This window comes from Callithrix jacchus, chromosome 18 (assembly GCF_049354715.1).
Source record: "Callithrix jacchus isolate 240 chromosome 18, calJac240_pri, whole genome shotgun sequence".
Classification (NCBI taxonomy): Eukaryota; Metazoa; Chordata; class Mammalia; order Primates; family Cebidae; genus Callithrix; species Callithrix jacchus.
The window spans coordinates 14,338,974-14,355,890 of NC_133519.1; the positions used below are offsets into that span (position 1 = coordinate 14,338,974).

Below are 16,917 nucleotides of genomic sequence, written 5' to 3' on the forward strand. Positions count from 1 at the left end.
AAAAAAAAAAAAACGGAAAGGAAAAAATACCAAAAAAATGAGCTGGGTATGGTTGCGTATGCTTGCAGTCCTAGCTTGCAGACCCTGTCTCAAAAAAAAAAAAAAAAAAAAAACAGTACTCTAGAAAAGCAAAACTATGGACAGGCACAGTGGCTCACACCTGTAATCCCAGCATTTTGGGAGGCCGAAACGGGCAGATCATCCCAGGTTAGGAGTTTGAGACAAGCCTGGCCAACATGGTGATACCCCAGTCTCTACTAAAAATACAAAAAAATTAGCCAGGCATGGTGGTGCCTGCCTGTAGTCCCAGCTAATCAGGAGGTTTGAGGCGGGAAAATCACTTGTACCCAGGAGGTAGAGGTTGCAGTCAGTGAGATCACGCCACGGCACTCCAGCCTGGGCAACAAAGCAAGACTCCGTCTCAAAATAAATAAGCAAAGCTTTCAAATTCTCTATGCACTCAGGTGAGAAACTGAGAATTCACTACTATCTGAATTATAAAATAAGAGAATAATGACATAATAACACATAAATTTATTCATGGACACTTTAAAGGCCAAACTCTAGTACACAGAAACAATGTCACGCTATTCAAATCAAATTTCACAGACTCTAATGGCTCAATACTTCAAAGGTCTTCTAGCCAACCTGTCCATGGCAGTAGCAACACGTGACCAACTGTTTCACTCTTTCTGATGGCAACACATCAATCTAGCCATTTAAATGTTAAAAAGTGATTGGAAAACTGCCCTTCCTTACAAAATGTTGCCCTAGTGAGGAAATCTTCTCAATTTCTTTACTGGTAGATAAAAGTTTCACACTGCTAGATAAAAAGTTTGAAATCGGCTCACGCCTGTAATCCCAGCACTCTGGGAGGCAGAGGGGTGCAGATCATGAGGTCAGGAGATCAAGACCATCCTGGCTAACACAGTGAAACCCCGTCTCTACTAAAAATACAAAAAATTAGCTGGGCATGGCAGTACACTCCTATAGTCCCAGCTAATCAGGAGGCTGAAGGAGGAAAATCACTTGAATTCGGGAGGCGGACGTTGCAGTGAGCCAAGATCATACTCCAGCCTGGGCGAAAGAGCAAGACTCCATCACAAAAAAAAAAAAAGTTTGGAATCTAGGGATGGACACCGTTCAGGTAACTTTTATGCCTTTAAAAGACATGACAGGACAGGCACAGTGATCACACCTATAATCCCAACACTTTGGGAGGTTGAGATGAGCAGATAACCTGAGGTCAGGAGTTCAAGACTAGCCTGGCCAACATGGTGAAACCCCGTCTCTACTCAAAACACAAAAATTGGCTAGGCGTGTTGGCAGGCACCTGTAATCCCAGCTACATGGGAGGCTGAGGTTGAACCCGGGAGGTAGAGGTTGCAGTGAGCCGAGACTGCACCACTGCACTCCAGCCTGGGTGACAAGCGCAAAACTCCGTCTCCAAAAAAAAAATGTATTTTTAGTAGAGATGGGGTTTCACCATGTTGGCCAGGCTGGTTTTGAACTGTTGACCTCAGGTGATCCACTGGCCTTGGCCTCCCAAAGTGCTAGGATTACAGGCATGAGCCAAAGCACCCAGGCGGTACAAATTTCTTAAAAAGTTTCATTTTAATTTCAAGACCCACATATAAACCTTTAAAGGATTGAAAAAAAAAAAAATCAAAGGTAGTATTCCTTTTCTCCTCTGATTCCCAGGTCTGTCTGCTTGCCTCACAGAAGAGAAATAATGGTGAGTTTTATAGCTTTCCTAGTGTGACACTGCCATCTTTACAGAAAGCAAGGGTTTTTGCTCATTAACAAAGTTGAAACCTTACTCTCCTGTTTCTAGCCTATTAGATGAAAGGTGCGGACAGCAGCTCAGTTACAACTATCCTCCTGGGAATGCACTGAGGTGAAAGCTAAGTTGGTTGAACTGCAACATTTGCCTTAGAATTCACGGAGGAAAAATGACAGCCCTTATACCACTGACATTTCTAAAAAAACATCTGTCCTAATGCTAGTTCTCTGGAAAACCAGCACACCAACAGTCAGTTCCCTTATTCCAGAGTGACAATGCTGGAGGAACTACAGGGAAGCACAATAGCAAAGTGTAGTATTCTCAAAGCATACAGTGAGACCACTAGTACCCTAAGATGTTCTGTTCAAGGTCAAATAATTTTGAAACACTCCAAATCCTTCAGCCCCAAATGTATAATATATTCCTTACCACTGCCAATGTATAATATATATTAAATATATAGGCTGGGAGCGGTAGCTCATGCCTGTAATCCAAGCATTTTGGGGAGGCCGAGGTGGGCAGATCATGCAGTCAGGAGATCGAGACCATTGTGGCCAACATGACAAAATTCCACCTCTACTAAAATACAAAAATTAGCCAGGTGTGGTGGCAGGTACCTGTAATCTCAGCTACTCAGGAGGCTAAAGCAGAATAATCTGAACCCAGGACGCGGAGGTTGTAGTAAGCTGAGAGCACGCCACTGCACTACAGCCTGGCAATAAGAGTGAGACAAGACCAGCCTGGCCAACATGGTGAAACCGTCTCTACTAAAAATACAAAAATTAGCCAGGCATCGTGGCACACACCCATAATCCCAGCTACTCCAGAGCTGAGGCAGAAGAAACCTAGGAAGCAGAGGCTGCAGTAAGCTGAGACTGTACCACTGCACTCCAGCCGGGACAACAAAGCAAGACTCCATCTCAAATCAATCAATCAATCAATCATGCCTGTATTCCCAGCACTTTGGGAGGCCAGAGGCAGGCAAATCGCTTGAACCCAGGAGTTTGAGACCACCCTGGGGAAGATGAAGAAACCCTATCTCTACAAAAAAATACAAAAACTAACCCAGGCATGGTGATGTGCACCTATAGTCCCAGCTACTTGGTGGGATGAGGCAGGAGGATAGAGAGATGGAGGTTACAGTGAGCCATGATCACACCACTGCACTCCAGCCTGGGCAACAAACCAAAATTCTGTCAAATAAATAAGTAAATAAAACTACATAAAAAACACCAGGCTGGACGCAGTGGCTCATGCCTGTAATCCCAGAACTTTGGAAGGTCAAGGTGGGCAGATCACCAGGTCAAGAGATTGAGACCAGCCTGGCCAAAATGAAGAAACCCCCTCTCTACTAAAAACACAAAGATAAGCTGGGCATGGTGGCACATGCCTATATCTCAGCTGCTCAGGAGGTTGAGACAGGAGAATCGTTTGAAACCAGGAGGTAGAGGTTGCAGTGAGTCAAGATTGTGTCACTGCACTCCAGCTGGCCACAAAGCAAGACCATCTCAAAAAAAAAATTAAAAAAAGAAACACCAGCAGAATGGTTAAGTCCACAACTTTTGGAGTTGGGCAGAGTTGTTCAAGAAATGCTAGAGTCACTACTTTTTAAAATCTGAGATTCCAACAAAATGACAACCTCCCTGGGAATTGAGTTTTCTCATCTGTAAAACAGTAAAATGTCCACCTCACAGTTACCATAAGAATTAAGATAGTACAAAGCCTTACACACAAAAAAAGCTCAACAAATGAATTTATATTTACATTTTAAAATGGAATAAACTTTTAAGTTGTAAGCTGCAAAAATGTACATTTTTTAAATCTAAGAAAAAAATTATAGAATGCAAGACTGAGGAAATCCTTAAAAGTGCAACTTTCTACAATTTGGCAACCTTTTTTTGAGACGGAGTTTCGCTCTTATTGCCCAGGCTGGAGTGCAGTGGCGTGATCTTGGCTCACCACAACCTCTGCCTCCCAGGTTCAAGCAATTCTCCTGCCTCAACCTTGCAAGTATCTGGGATTAAAAGCATGGGCCACCACACCCAGCTAATTTTGTATTTTTAGTAGACAGGGGTTTCTTCATGTTGGTCAGGTTGGCCTTGAACTCCTGACCTCCAGCGATCCACTTGCCCCGGCCTCCCAAAGTGCTGCGATTACAGGTGTGATCACTGCACCTGGCCTTGGAAACCTTTTAAAATCCATTGGAATTAAGGGAAACCCTTTAAACCTGCCACACTCAAGATGATGTATGAGGAGCACACTATACCTATTAATGAAAATGGATGGGCCGGGTGCGGTGGCTCAAGCCTGTAATCCCAACACTTTGGGAGGCCGAGGCGGGTGGATCACGAGATCAAGAGATCGAGACCATCCTGGTCAACATGGTGAAACCCCATCTCTACTAAAAATACAAAAAACAAATTAGCTGGGCATGGTGGCGCGTGCTTGTAATCCCAGCTACTCAGGAGGCTGAGGCAGGAGAATTGCCTGAACTCAGGAGGCGGAGGTTGCGGTGAGCCGAGATCGTACCGTTGCACTCCAGCCTGGGTAACAAGAGTGAAAACTCCGTCTCAAAAAAAAAAGAAAATGGACATAAACAGTACACATATTATTGAAGAATATTTATGGCTTCAATTATAAAAAAAAAAACGAAGGTATCTTAACAACATATTTAAGAAAACAAATGAGTAAAGAGTTGCAAGGGGTTGGGCTCCGTGGCTCACGCCTGTAATCCCAGCACTTTGAAAAGCCGAGGCAGGCGGATCAAGAGATCAGAAGTTCAAGACCAGCCTAGCCAACGTGGCAAAACCCTGTCTCTACTAAAAATACAAAAATTAGCTGGGCACGGTGGCAGGCGCCTGTAATCTCAGATACTTGGGAGGCTGAGGCAGGAGAATCATTTGAACCCAGGAGGCAGAAGTTGCAGTTAGCCAAGATCGTGCCATTGCACTCCAGCCTGGGCAACAGGGCAAGACTCCGTCTCAAAAAAAAAAAAAAAAAAGTTTTGAGTATAAGCACTTAATAATTAAAAATAACACAGTGCTGGCCGGGCACAGTGGCTCATGTCTGCAATCCCAGCACTTTGGGAGGCCAAGGCAGGTGGGAGTTCAAGACCAGCCTGGCCAATATTGTGAAATGCCATCTCTACTAAAAATACAAATGTTAGCCAGGTGTGGTGGCGGACACCTGTAATCCCAGCTACTCAGGAGGATGAAGCAGGAGAATCACTTGAGCCCAGAAGGTGGAAGTTGCGGTGAGCCAAGATCTCACCACTACCATATAGCCTGGGCAGCAGTGCAAGACTCCATTTCAAAAAAAAAAAAAAAAAGAGTAAGACTATAAACAGATCTATAAGAGATCAAGGCAATATTCCAAATAAGAGTTGCTGAATGAGAGCAGCAGTGGAGACACAGAAGCAGCTACAGATTCAGAAATATTTAGAAAGTAACAGGTAAAACAGAAGTGACAATGATGCTCACATTTCTGGTTTAGAAGACTTCATAAATCACAGGGAAGAGATGATGCTGGAAATGTTGAGTTTGAGTACCAATTTGATACAGAAGTATACATGTCTAGCACAAGGTAAACAACTGGAAACAAAAGGCTGGACTTTAGGAGACAAATGATAATATATGGAATATACATGAAGATTTTTTCAATGATCAAGTGTATTTTACCATTTTAATGGGAAGGCAATAATTTCATCATTATTTGCATAATGCTTTAAAGTTCATAAAACATTTTATGCTTAACATATTTCATACTTTTGTTATAAACAAACATGAGATTAGTAACAGACTATTTTTATTCCTATTGGATTAGCCAACAAATTATTTATTTATTTATTTTTGAGACAGTCTCACTCTGTCACCAGGCTGAAGTACAGTGGTATGAGCTCGGCTCACTGCAACCTCCTCCACCTCTCAGATTCAAGAAATTCTCTGCCTTAGCCTCCTGACTGCCTAGGATTACAGGCACCTGCCACCAAGCATGGCTAATTTTTGTATTTTTAGTACAGATGTGGTTTCACCATCACCATCTTGACCAGGCTGATCTTGAACTCCTGACCTCAAGATCCACCTGCCTCAGCCTCCCAAAGTGCTGGAATTAAAGGTGTGAATCACTAAGCCCGGCCTATTTTTTTTTTTCTTTTTTTTTTTAGAAACTGAGTCTCACACACTATCACCCAGGCTGGAGTGCAATCTCGGCTCACTGCAACCTCTGCCTCTCAAGTTCAAGCAATTCTCCTGCCTCGGCCTCCCAAGTAGCTGGGATTATAGGTGTCCACAACCATGCCCAGCTAATTTTTGTATTTTTAGTAGAGACAGGATTTCATCATGTTGGCTAGGCTGGTCTTGAACTCCTGACCTCATCTGACCTGCTTGCCTCAGCCTCCCAAAGTGCTGGGATTGCAGGTGTGAGCCACCATGCCCAACCAACCAACATTTATTATTAACTACATGCCAGGCACTGTACCAGGCACTTAACAAATCAGCAAAACAAATTCATGCCTCCTAAGACCTACATCATAGGAAAGGAACCAACAGGAGGTAAGTGTAACAAATAAATACATTATAAAGGTGTAAGTGCTATGAAAAAGAAAATAGAGCAGCAAAGGATGATTAGGCATGAGGGATGGGGACTGACAATACAATTTTTTTTTTTTGAGACTGAGTTTTGCTCTGTCGCCCAGGCTGAAGTGCAGTGGCACGATCTCTGCTTATCGCAACCTCTGCTTCCCAGGTTCAAGTGATTCTCCTGCCTCAGTCTCTTGAGTGGATGAGATTACAGGCATGCAACACCACACCTGGCTAATTGTTTTTGTATTTTCAATAGAGACAGGATTTCTCCATGTTGGTCAGTCTGGTCTCAAAACTCCTGATCTCAGGTGATCTGCCCACCTCAGCCTCCCAAAGTGCTAGGATTGCAGGCATGAGCCACTGTGCCCTGCCAAAAATACAATTTTAAAGAGAGGAAGGATAAGATTTAATTTAAAAGGTGACATTCAAGCAAAGCTGTTATGGAGATAAGGCAATCCTAGCTGTTTTCCCACTAGAAGGAATCACTGGTTTTAGGAATCTGCAAAGGTTCTAAGATAGAGAGTATGACTGATTGCATTCAAGTGTCAAGTCAGTGTGGCTGGAATGGAGACAGCAAGAGAAAAGATGACAGCCAATCAAAAATGGAAGAGATGGGGGAGAGCAAACCATGCAAAGCCTTCAAAGCTACTGCAAGGACTGGCATTATTCTGTGAGAAATGGGAATTTAAAAATTAGTAGCGTTATCCAAAGTCAGTTAGCTGACCTCAGGTGATCTGCCCACCTCAACCTCCCAAAGTACTGGGATTACAGGCATGGATCCACTAAAAATACAAAAATTAGCTAGGCATGGTGGCGCGTGCCTGTAATCCCAGCTACTCAGGAGGCTGAGGCAGGAGAACTGACTGAACCCAGGAGGCGGAGGTTGCAGTGAGCCGAGATCGCGCCATTGCACTCCAGCCTGGGTAACAAGAGCAAAACTCCGTCTCAAAAAAAAAATTGCAAAGCTAGAATTCAACCCCAGACTTTGAGGCTCTTCACAACCTGTGTTCCACTAATCCAATCTGCCACATATTCGTTTACCCCTTCTCTTCCAGCAAGTTTAAGTTTAAATACTCTCAAAAGGCTAACTTCATAAAAATCTTCTGGGTAGGAGATGCACAAGCCTTACTGTTATCATTTGTAATTTTTTACAATTATAATGAGAATTTATTAATCCTGGTGTCTAATCTGAATCCTACTAACATTCCAGCATATATTTTGGAAGATTGTAAATTCCACCTTCCCTTTAAATCAGACAAGCCCAAGAAAGCATTCATCAGGAGACTTAAAGCATGACTTTCAGCTTCAGGTAACAGCATCCTGAATTATTTTTTAAAATGGATACTGAGGCCCGGCACAGTGTCTCCACTCCTGTAATCCCAGCACTCTGGGAGGCTGAGGCAGACAGATCACCTGAGGTCAGGAGTTCAACCTCAACATGGTGAAACCATGGTGAAACCTGGCCAACATGGTGAAACCGTCTCTACTAAAAATACAAAAATTAGCCAGGCATGGTGACAGGTGACTGTAATCCCAGCTACTTGGAGGCTGAGGCAGGAGAATCACTTGAACCAGGGAGGCAAACGTTGCAGTGAACTGAGATCACGGCACTGCATTCCAGCATGGGCGACAAGAGCAAAACTCCATCTCAAAAAGTAAAATAAAATAAAATGGAAATAGCCAGGTGTAAAAATCGAGAGAATGACTCAGGAATATGGAATTGCTGTCATTTCCCTTAATTTCCTTAGCAGTTTACTAGTTAACATTAATAACAATTAAGTTCACACATTGTCAAAGATGCTTCTGCAATTACTGTGATTCTTTGAGGTCTGGATTTGACCACTTCATATCTCAAAAGTAACAAATGATGTGTTCTTAGTCATCTGCTGCTTTTGGTACTATAACCCAAAACTGTTGATAGTTTCTTGTCAGCTGATGGTAACTTAAGTAAATGACAAAGGTAAGGGGGTTTTGTGAGAGACAGCAGATATTACCAATGCTACCATCTAAATACCTCAGACAAGTTAAGCCCTAAAGACCCTGGGGCACTCCCTTCCTACAGGATGAATTCAAGATATATAGGAATATTTCATAAATCCACAAGGGAAAAAGGAAAAGATGGAACATGAGGAGGGGTCTGTTTCAAATCAGACCTATTCTTCAGAGGCTTTCATCACTGCTACACAAAGAAAGGAGGCTCCTGCTTCAAGGATTCCAGAGCCACTAAAATCCCCAACCAGGACCTATAGAAAAAGCTTCACCGAGATTACTGAGAATAAACCAAACAACATGGCTCATAGAAGCTTTCACCCCAAAATCCAGTCATTTTCAGAAACTGAACTTCCTTATGTATCTTTTCCCAGGCTTAGCCAACAGCAGAACTGCAACTCTGTGGTATTGTCTGATAGGTTGGATTTTTCCCCAAGCAAGAGGTGGACAGCTTTATGCCAGAACTAGATTTATAGTCAATCTGGGTGTGTCTTTACTTTTTCTTTCCCTCCAAATTACCTCAGAAAATGTCTGGCTATCGTGCCTTGATAGGTAATGATGCAGGGCTTGAAGTACTGCAAAGGTCTAGAAAAGAGAGTCCCTCAGTCTCAGTTATGGCTCAAATCTTCAGATTTCTCCAGCAGTTGTTTTAATTAACCAGAGCTGGTTAGCTTTTCTCAATGGGCCAAGCAACATGAACATTCTGAGCTAAGTGCAGAGGGGCTAATTGTCAGCATGACTCCCAATGGGGTGGCTAACATGGAATATGCTCCAGAGTCTAAAAATCAGGACAGCACAGCTGCTGTTTTCCTATACATATACCTCCAACTTGGTGGGTGGGGGAGGAAAGGAAGGAAGAATCAGTAAATTTAAACAAGAGGCGTGCTTTACGTGCAACATACAAGACTCCCGGCTTAAATGTGAGATAAATTCAGAGGTCCCAACACATAGTTAGGATACCTTCACTGAATGATCCCCAAAATCCAACCTGGAAGGTCCACCCTTGCCCATCTGGCAAAAAGGGGAGGAGATGAACTCCCAAAATGGGAGACAGCATACAAGCTTTTGAAAGTAATTTAAGGCTGTGAGGCTCAGAACAAATTCCTCACACCTCCCTCTGCCACCACCCTGTGGCCCTATGCTAAGCACAGCAGTAAAAGTTACTGCCAGAACTTAGATTTGATGGGCTGATCAGGGAACCTGGTTAACACTGTTCCTAAAAAAGTATTCGAATGCAGCCTATATTCAGACCCTAGTAGGACTGCCTCTAAACAGGAAGTTAACAGACATCACATACAGTCATGGGAAGCAAACCACAGTATCATAAAGATGGATGTGCTGTCAACTACAAATCACTCTCACCTCATGGAGAGTGTTTTCAAGTAAGGAATAATAGGCAAGACAGAAGCCTGTAAGCCTCACCTCTTCTCAAACTGGGTCACCCAGCCTATAGATCCAGCCTTCTGATTCCTGCCGATTAGTACTTTTCTACCTTGTTCCATGATGACTATCACTGCCACTGGATTAAAAAGTCTATTCCCCTAAAAAGTGAAGACAGCTCTACCATCTACAAATTATTAATATAAGCTATCTGTTTATATGAATCCGATCCTTGACCCAGACCATTCCCAAATTGCAGGGACTAGGTATCTATCAGTCACACACACACAAAAGCAGCACTACAAGTGTGGGCCTTCCTTCAAAATATACTGAACCCCTCCATAGCACCTCCAGAAGTGACCTCCTTCCCAACTAAGTACTGACAGAAATACTACTCTAGGACAATACTCGAAAGAATGCTCCAGTACCAAAAATAAGAATCCAAGTCGTTACCAAACTTCAAGGAAGAGTTCAGGTAAGCAAACGAAATAAAGAGCAAGAAAGTTAGCACTAAATTCCCAAATAGGATAATCACCAACATATAGACACCATGCTGCTGCCAGAAAACAACATATAGACACCATCTTGCTGTCATCTGCACTAGGAGGGGAAGGGAAGGGGACTGGATAGCTGGAGGACAGAGGTGTGAGGGAAGTTTGCTTTTTACTTTGTACCACGACAAGCATGCTTTTCTCCTCAAAATATAAATTTTTAGAAAAAATGCCCTAAAAACTACAAAAGCATCAGCTCTTCTCCAACACAGATCTGCTAAACCCATTTTTATCCCATCAGCTACAAGTCCAAATTCCTCTTTTGCAGTCTGGCCTGAAAACATTGCCCTTTGCTGATATATTAAGTATCCTTCGCCTCTGCTGAAATACGTTAAGTACCCCCTTCATATTCTCTCTCTCTCTCTCTCACACACACACACACACAAACACACACACACCCTCCAAATAAGCATTTATCAGAAGTGAGAAAACTGGTTCTCAGGAGGCTCCCCGATTCTGCAGGGGACAGCAGAGGAAAAAGGTTGCTTGCTAGCTCAGTCAGCATCCACATGCCACCCACCACCAAGCCTCCACCTCCACCTCAGTGCCAGCCCTATGAGCTAACATCTTGTGTTTGGAAGTTGATGCTGGGGAAGAATCCAAAGAGGCTACCATACCTTTATGAAAGGGGAAAGCTGTACCGAGCGCGCGAATGGCACCTAAACCACTGCACTCGCCGGAGTGGCTCGCTCCTCGGTGTAACTAAGAGCGGGGAGGCCAAAAGTACTCTAAGTCCGGGTCTGGTTAGGGAAGGGTAAGTTCTATCGACCCTCAGGCACTGAACTGGGAGACAGATCCAGCGTGTCCCACAAGCCTAGTCGCTGTGGAAGCCAAGTGCCCACACAGGCTGAGACAATTCTCTTCCCCTACGGGAGAGCGAGGGAACGGTGGACGACGAAATAAAGGGGTAAGGTTCTGAGCTCCTGATCCCTTTCCCTAAATAAAGATAATTATCTGGTGCTTCCTTCACCCTTAGTTCCCCCATTCGTCCCATCCGCCCGCAAACACAAGCCTGAGAGCAGGGAGCGGCCCCCGCACCCTGAGGGCACCACTGAGGGTGGAGAGAGTTAAAAAAAAAAAAAAAGGGGGGGGCGCGCTAGAGAGGAAAGGAGGGGAGCATGGCGGGCATGAGGCAGGGAGTGAAAGCGGGGATGGCGGGGGAAACGGGGCGTGAGGGAGGGGAGAAAGAGTACAAGGAGACGGAATGAAGGGACACGAGCTGGGGGCGCGCGAGGCCGAAGTGAAAGACCGGGTCGCGCGCGCAGAGGGGGGAGAGGATGAGGTGAAGAGGGAACGCGAGGCGGGGGCGCGCCGTGCCGGGGTGGGGGGAGGGGGACGCAAGACGGGGGCGCGCGGGCGGGCGTCGGCTCGCGGGCGCTTCCCCTCCCCCCTCCCCTCCACCTTTCCCTTCCCCCACCTCCGCCACCAGCGCCTCCTCCCAGCCTCCTTCCCTTCCTCGCTCCTCACCGCCCCCGGGCGGGCAGGCGGCCAGGCTGGCCTAGGCCAAAGCGCCTCACCTGGCGGTGGCGGTGTAACTCCCGGCTAGCTCGCCTCCTCAGGCGGCGGCAGAGGCGTCGAAAAAGGAAGAGGCGACGGCACAGTGGGATCCAGACCCTGCTGACGGGACTAGGGGCGGGGGTGGGGGAGGGGGGCGGGCCGGACCGGGGCGGGCGGGCGGAGCAGACACTGCGGTACAGACGGGGGCAGCGGCGGCGGCGGCGGCTGCACCGGCGGCGGCGGCACCACACAAACAAGGACGCTGATTGGGCAGCTGCCAAGCGCCTCGGCCCCGCCTTACCCACACGCCACGACGCCCATTGGGCGACCTAAGCCGGCCACCCCGCCCTCATCTTCTCGGCCATACCAATAGAAGACTAGATGCTGTGACTTCACCCCACCCTTGAAGAATGAGTGGCCGGAGAAGCGATGATTGGCGTGCTTAAAACCCAATCATAAACGGAGGAGGGGGGATGGTCTAGCGGGGGCGCGTTAATGGGTACCTCGGCCAGTCCCAGACACATCCGGGTCTTCGACAGCCCATTAAGTGTCGGGGGTCAAAAAATCGCTTCAGGCTGCAACTTTACCTTAGAGACGTTTTAGTCCCCAGGCAGCCGCCGTACCCCAGGCTCTCCAAACCGGGATTCCCCTTTGGCCAGCTCTCATTCTTTCAATTCTAAAGATGGAGACTGGCGAACGGCGCTGGGGTCTGCGGTGGGCGGTGTTTCGTCGCGACAGAATCTAGGAATTTCACGATGGAACTAGCTTTAGGCGCTTGGGCCTTGCCGTCTTTTTGGGGTGTGGCCTGTCTTCGTCTGCCAAAAGCTTTGAGCTTCCTGGTGTTCGTCGTACCTCCGCTTGGTCCTGTCGTGACTAAACCACGACAGCGGGGAAAAAAAAAAAAAAAAAAAAAAGGCAGCTAGCCAAATTACTGAGGAATTACAGTGTGTGCACAGCCCTCGCAGCTCCTTCTCTTGGGAACTGCTGGTCTGGTTAGGTTCTAAGCGAGGAGTCTTCCACCCCGCCCGATTCCACCTAATCAGCTCAAGGGCCAGCTCCTCTTGCTGCCCTCCCTACTTCCCCGGAGCAGTTAGGCCCCCTATGCTCAGCGTTTGTGGAGCACCTGAGGATAGGGACCAAGTAACAGAGTCCAGGTGTTAAGGTTAGAATAGTAGCTAACGTTTTCGGAAAGAGATTGTGTCAGGCTCTGTGCTAAGAACTTTATATGAAGTATTTATTCCTCATGACTATGAGGTGGATACTGTTACCCCTGGTTTACAGATGAGGAAAATTAGGATCAAAAATTTTGTCCAAAGTTACATGTTAAGTGGTAGAGCTGAAATTTGAACCCGGGTAGATGAGGAAACTAAGGCTTAGAGAGGTTAAGTAACCAGCCAAAGGTCAGACAGCTAGTGACTAAGCAGGGGTTTTAACCCAGAAACAACTGGTTCCACAGGCATTTTGTTGTTTTGAGACAGAGTCTCACTCTGTCGCCCAGGCTGGAATGCATGCAGTAATACAATCTCAGTTCGCTGCAAACTCTGCCTCCCAGGTTCAAACTATCCTCCTGACAGCCTTCCAAGTAGCTGGGACTACAGGTGCACACCATCATGCTTGGCTGATTTTTGTATTTTTAGTTGAGATGGGGGTTTCACCGTGTTAGCCAGTCTGGTCTCAAGCTCCTGACTTCAGGTGATCTGCCTGCCTCAGCCTTCCAAAGTGCTAGGATTACAGGCGTGAGCCACCACGCCGGCCTCCACAGGCATTAGAACATGTTTTTTAAATTATTTAAAAGTCATACTGTGCATTGGAAATAAAATTATAATGGAAGACATGGTAACATAAAGCCGTAGGTAGATCCTACACAAACACACATGCCCCTATTGTTTTTCTATTTCTTTCTTTTTGACACAGTCTGGCTCTGTCACCCAAACTGGAGTGTAGTGGTGCGATCTCAGCTCCCTGCAATCTCCACCACCTAGGCTCAAGCCATTCTTCCACCTCAGCCTCCCACCACGCTGGCATTACAGGCGTGTGTGACCATGCCTGGCTAATTTTTGTATTTTTAGTAAAGACAGAGTTTCACTATGTTGTCCAGGCTGGTCTCGAACTCCTGGCCTTAAGTGATCCACCTTGGTCTCCCAAAGTGTCAGGATTACAGGCATGAGCCACTGTGCCCCCGCCCTCCCCCACACACTTTTTTTTTTTTTAATTAGAGATGAAGTCTTGCTGTGTTACCCAGGCTGATCTGAAACTCCTGGGCTCAGGAGGTCCTCCTGCTTCAGCCTCCCAGATAGCTGGGACTACAGCCGTACATCACTGCAAGCAGTATTCAACCCCTCCTCTTTTTTTTTTTTTTTAATGAGACTGAGTCTCACTCTGATGCCAGGCTGAAGTGCGGTGGCACGATCTTGTCTCACTGCAACCTCCTACTCTGTGGTTCAAGCAATTCTTCTGTCTCAGCCTCCCAAGTTGCTGGGATTACAGGCATACACCACCACGCCTAGCTAATTTTTGTATTTTTATGGAGACAGGGTTTCTACTAAATCCCGTATTTTCAGTAGAGATGGGGTTTTCTTTTGTATTTTTAGTAGAGACATCATGTTGACCAGGATGGTCTCGATCTCCTGACCTCATGACCTGCCCTCCTTGGCCTCCCAAAGTGCTGGGATTACAAGAGTGAGCCACTGCACCTGGCTTTTTTTTTTTTTTTTTTTTTTTTTTTTGAGAAGGAATCTCCCTCTGTCTCCCAGGCTGGAGTGTAGTGATGTAATCTTGGCTCACTACAACCTCCACCTCCCAGGTTCAAGCAATTCTTCTGCCTCAGCCCCCACCATAGCTGGGATTACAGGCGCCTGCCACCACCCCTGGCTAAGTTTTGTATTTTTAGTAGAGATGGGGTTTCACCATGTTGATGGTCTTGAACTCCTGACCTCATGATCCACCCACCTTGGCCTCCCAAAGTGCTGGATTTACAGAAGTGAGCCACCATGCCTGACCTAATTCTTATTTTAAATGGATTAAAACTTGTTTTTATGCTAGTATAGTGTCTATGTAAAGAATATGGTCTCTAGAGTCAGACTGCCTGAGTTTGGATCTTGGCTCTCCCTCTAAACCATTGTGTGATTTGGCTGAAAGTTACTTACCTCTATTCTCTATCCTCTAGTTTCCCCATCTATAAAATGGGAATAAGAGTACCCAGCTCACAGGTAATTGTGAGAATTATAAAATAATAACTTCGAAATGCTCAGGGCACTGCCAAAAATATAGTTAAAGTACTCAACATATTAACTATTTTGAGAACTTTTCCTTGCTTTTTCAACAATTTCACTCTTTTACCTCTAAATTCAGCTTCTGTTGGTATTCTACCCATGGTACCTGTCTTATACTGCACTGAAAAGTATTTCTCTTCTAACTGCAATATTTTAATGCTTTCAGAGTCCTTTCAGTCATTGAACACACATGACAGAGCACCTATTAGGTTATCAGGCACTCATCCATGTGCTTGGGATATAGCAGTGAATTAGAAAAGTCATTGCCCTCATTGAGGGTACATTCATCTTTCCCTAACCTACTTCTTTGTCTATTATCAGTCCAATGCATTGTTTGCTGTCTGAAATGCCATCCTTCAAGGGCTTTGAGGAGATATGGTGGTGGACTATACCAGCCCCAGGACAATAATAAGGTCCAAGAAAATACTTTTCAACAAGACCAAAATTAGACCATGGAGGGGGACTTTCAGTCTGGAGTGATGGAGCTCTAAGGAAGACAAGTACATGAGGTCAGTACTGTAGTGGACATGACCTGTGCCCTATGCAGGCTCTACCTATTTGTTCCCTTTTTGAAGCTGCGGATTATATAGTTAATCTTTAAACAATTTGCAGATGAGGAAAAGCTGAGGCACATCAATAAAATAAATTGTAGGATATCATAAAATTATTAAATGGCAGACACAGATTTTCCTCAATTTTTAAAAAACTTTATAGAGACAGATTAAGTTTTATCATGTAGCCCAGGGTAGTCTTGAATTCCTGAAGTCAAGCCATCTACCTACCTGCTTCAGCCTCCCCAAGTGCTGGGATTACAGGCATGAGCCTCCACACTCAGCCAATTTTTTTTTTTTTTAAGACAGAATTTCCTTCTGTTGCCCCAGCTGGAGTGTAGTGGTGTGTCTTCAGCTCACTGCAACCTCCACCAACCAGGTTCGATTATATCTCATGCCTCAGCCTCCTGAGTAGCTGTTATTACAGGTGCTGCCCCCAGACCCCACAACGCCCAGAGAATTTTTTGTGTTTTTAGTAAAGATGGGGTTTCACCATATTGGCCAGGCTTGTCTTGAAATCCTGGCCTCAAGTAGTCCACCTGCCCTGGCCTCCCAAAGTCCTGAAATTATAGGCATGAGCCACCACGCCCAGCCCCAGTCAGTTGTTTTTTTTTTTTTAAGACAGAGTCTTGCTCTGGTTGCCCAGGATGAAGGGCAATGGCGCAATCTCCACTCACTGCTACCTCTGCCTTCCAGGTTCAAATAATTCTCCTGCCTCAGCCTCCCAAGTAGCTGGGATTACAGGCATATGCCACCATGCCAGACTAATTTTGTATTTTTAGTAGAGACGGGGTTTATCCATGTTGGTCAGGCTGGTCTCCAACTCCTGACCTCAGGTGATCTGCCCGCCTCAGCTTCCCAAAGTGCTGGGATTACAGTAGTGAGCCACCACACCAGGCCATCCCAGCCGAATTTTTTTATATTTAAGCCTATATGCTCTAAAGCCTGGGAGGAGAAATTGAGCCAGGTAACTTGGGCATATCCTTCCTCTCATACAGTTCCCTAGACCACAGAACAGACAGATGTGTCAGATTCATTTTGAGTACTTTGCTATTAAAATTCCCCAATTTTTTTTTTTTTCTGGAACAGTGTCTCACTCTGTCAGCCAGGCTAGAGTGCAGTGGCATGATCTCAGCTCACTGCAACCTCCATCTCCTGGGTTCAAGCAAGCCTCAGCCTCCCAAGTAGCTAGGATTACAGGCATGAACCACCATGCCCAGCTAATATTTGTATTTTTAGGAGAGATGGGGTTTTGCCATGTTGGCCAGGCTGGTCTCAAACTCCTGGGTTGAAATGATCTGCCTGCCTTGGCCT

The 16,917-nt window shown here is 45.6% G+C and overlaps 1 protein-coding gene across 5 annotated transcripts in view; it reads right to left on the bottom strand.

Moving 5' to 3' along the window:
• Positions 1 to 12,041, bottom strand: part of GATAD2B (GATA zinc finger domain containing 2B) — a 119,552-nt gene extending 107,511 nt beyond the window's left edge. For 3 of the 5 annotated variants that reach the window (XM_035279938.3, XM_078355784.1, XM_054247735.2), the window contains exon 1: positions 11,801 to 12,041. The gene's annotated coding sequence lies outside the window, so the exon portion shown is untranslated. Of the gene's footprint in view, positions 1 to 10,900; positions 11,120 to 11,700 lie in introns of those variants that run through there. The other 2 variants (XM_054247737.2, XM_078355785.1) reach the window with 2 other exon arrangements.
• Between the last annotated feature and the right edge of the window lie 4,876 nt (positions 12,042 to 16,917).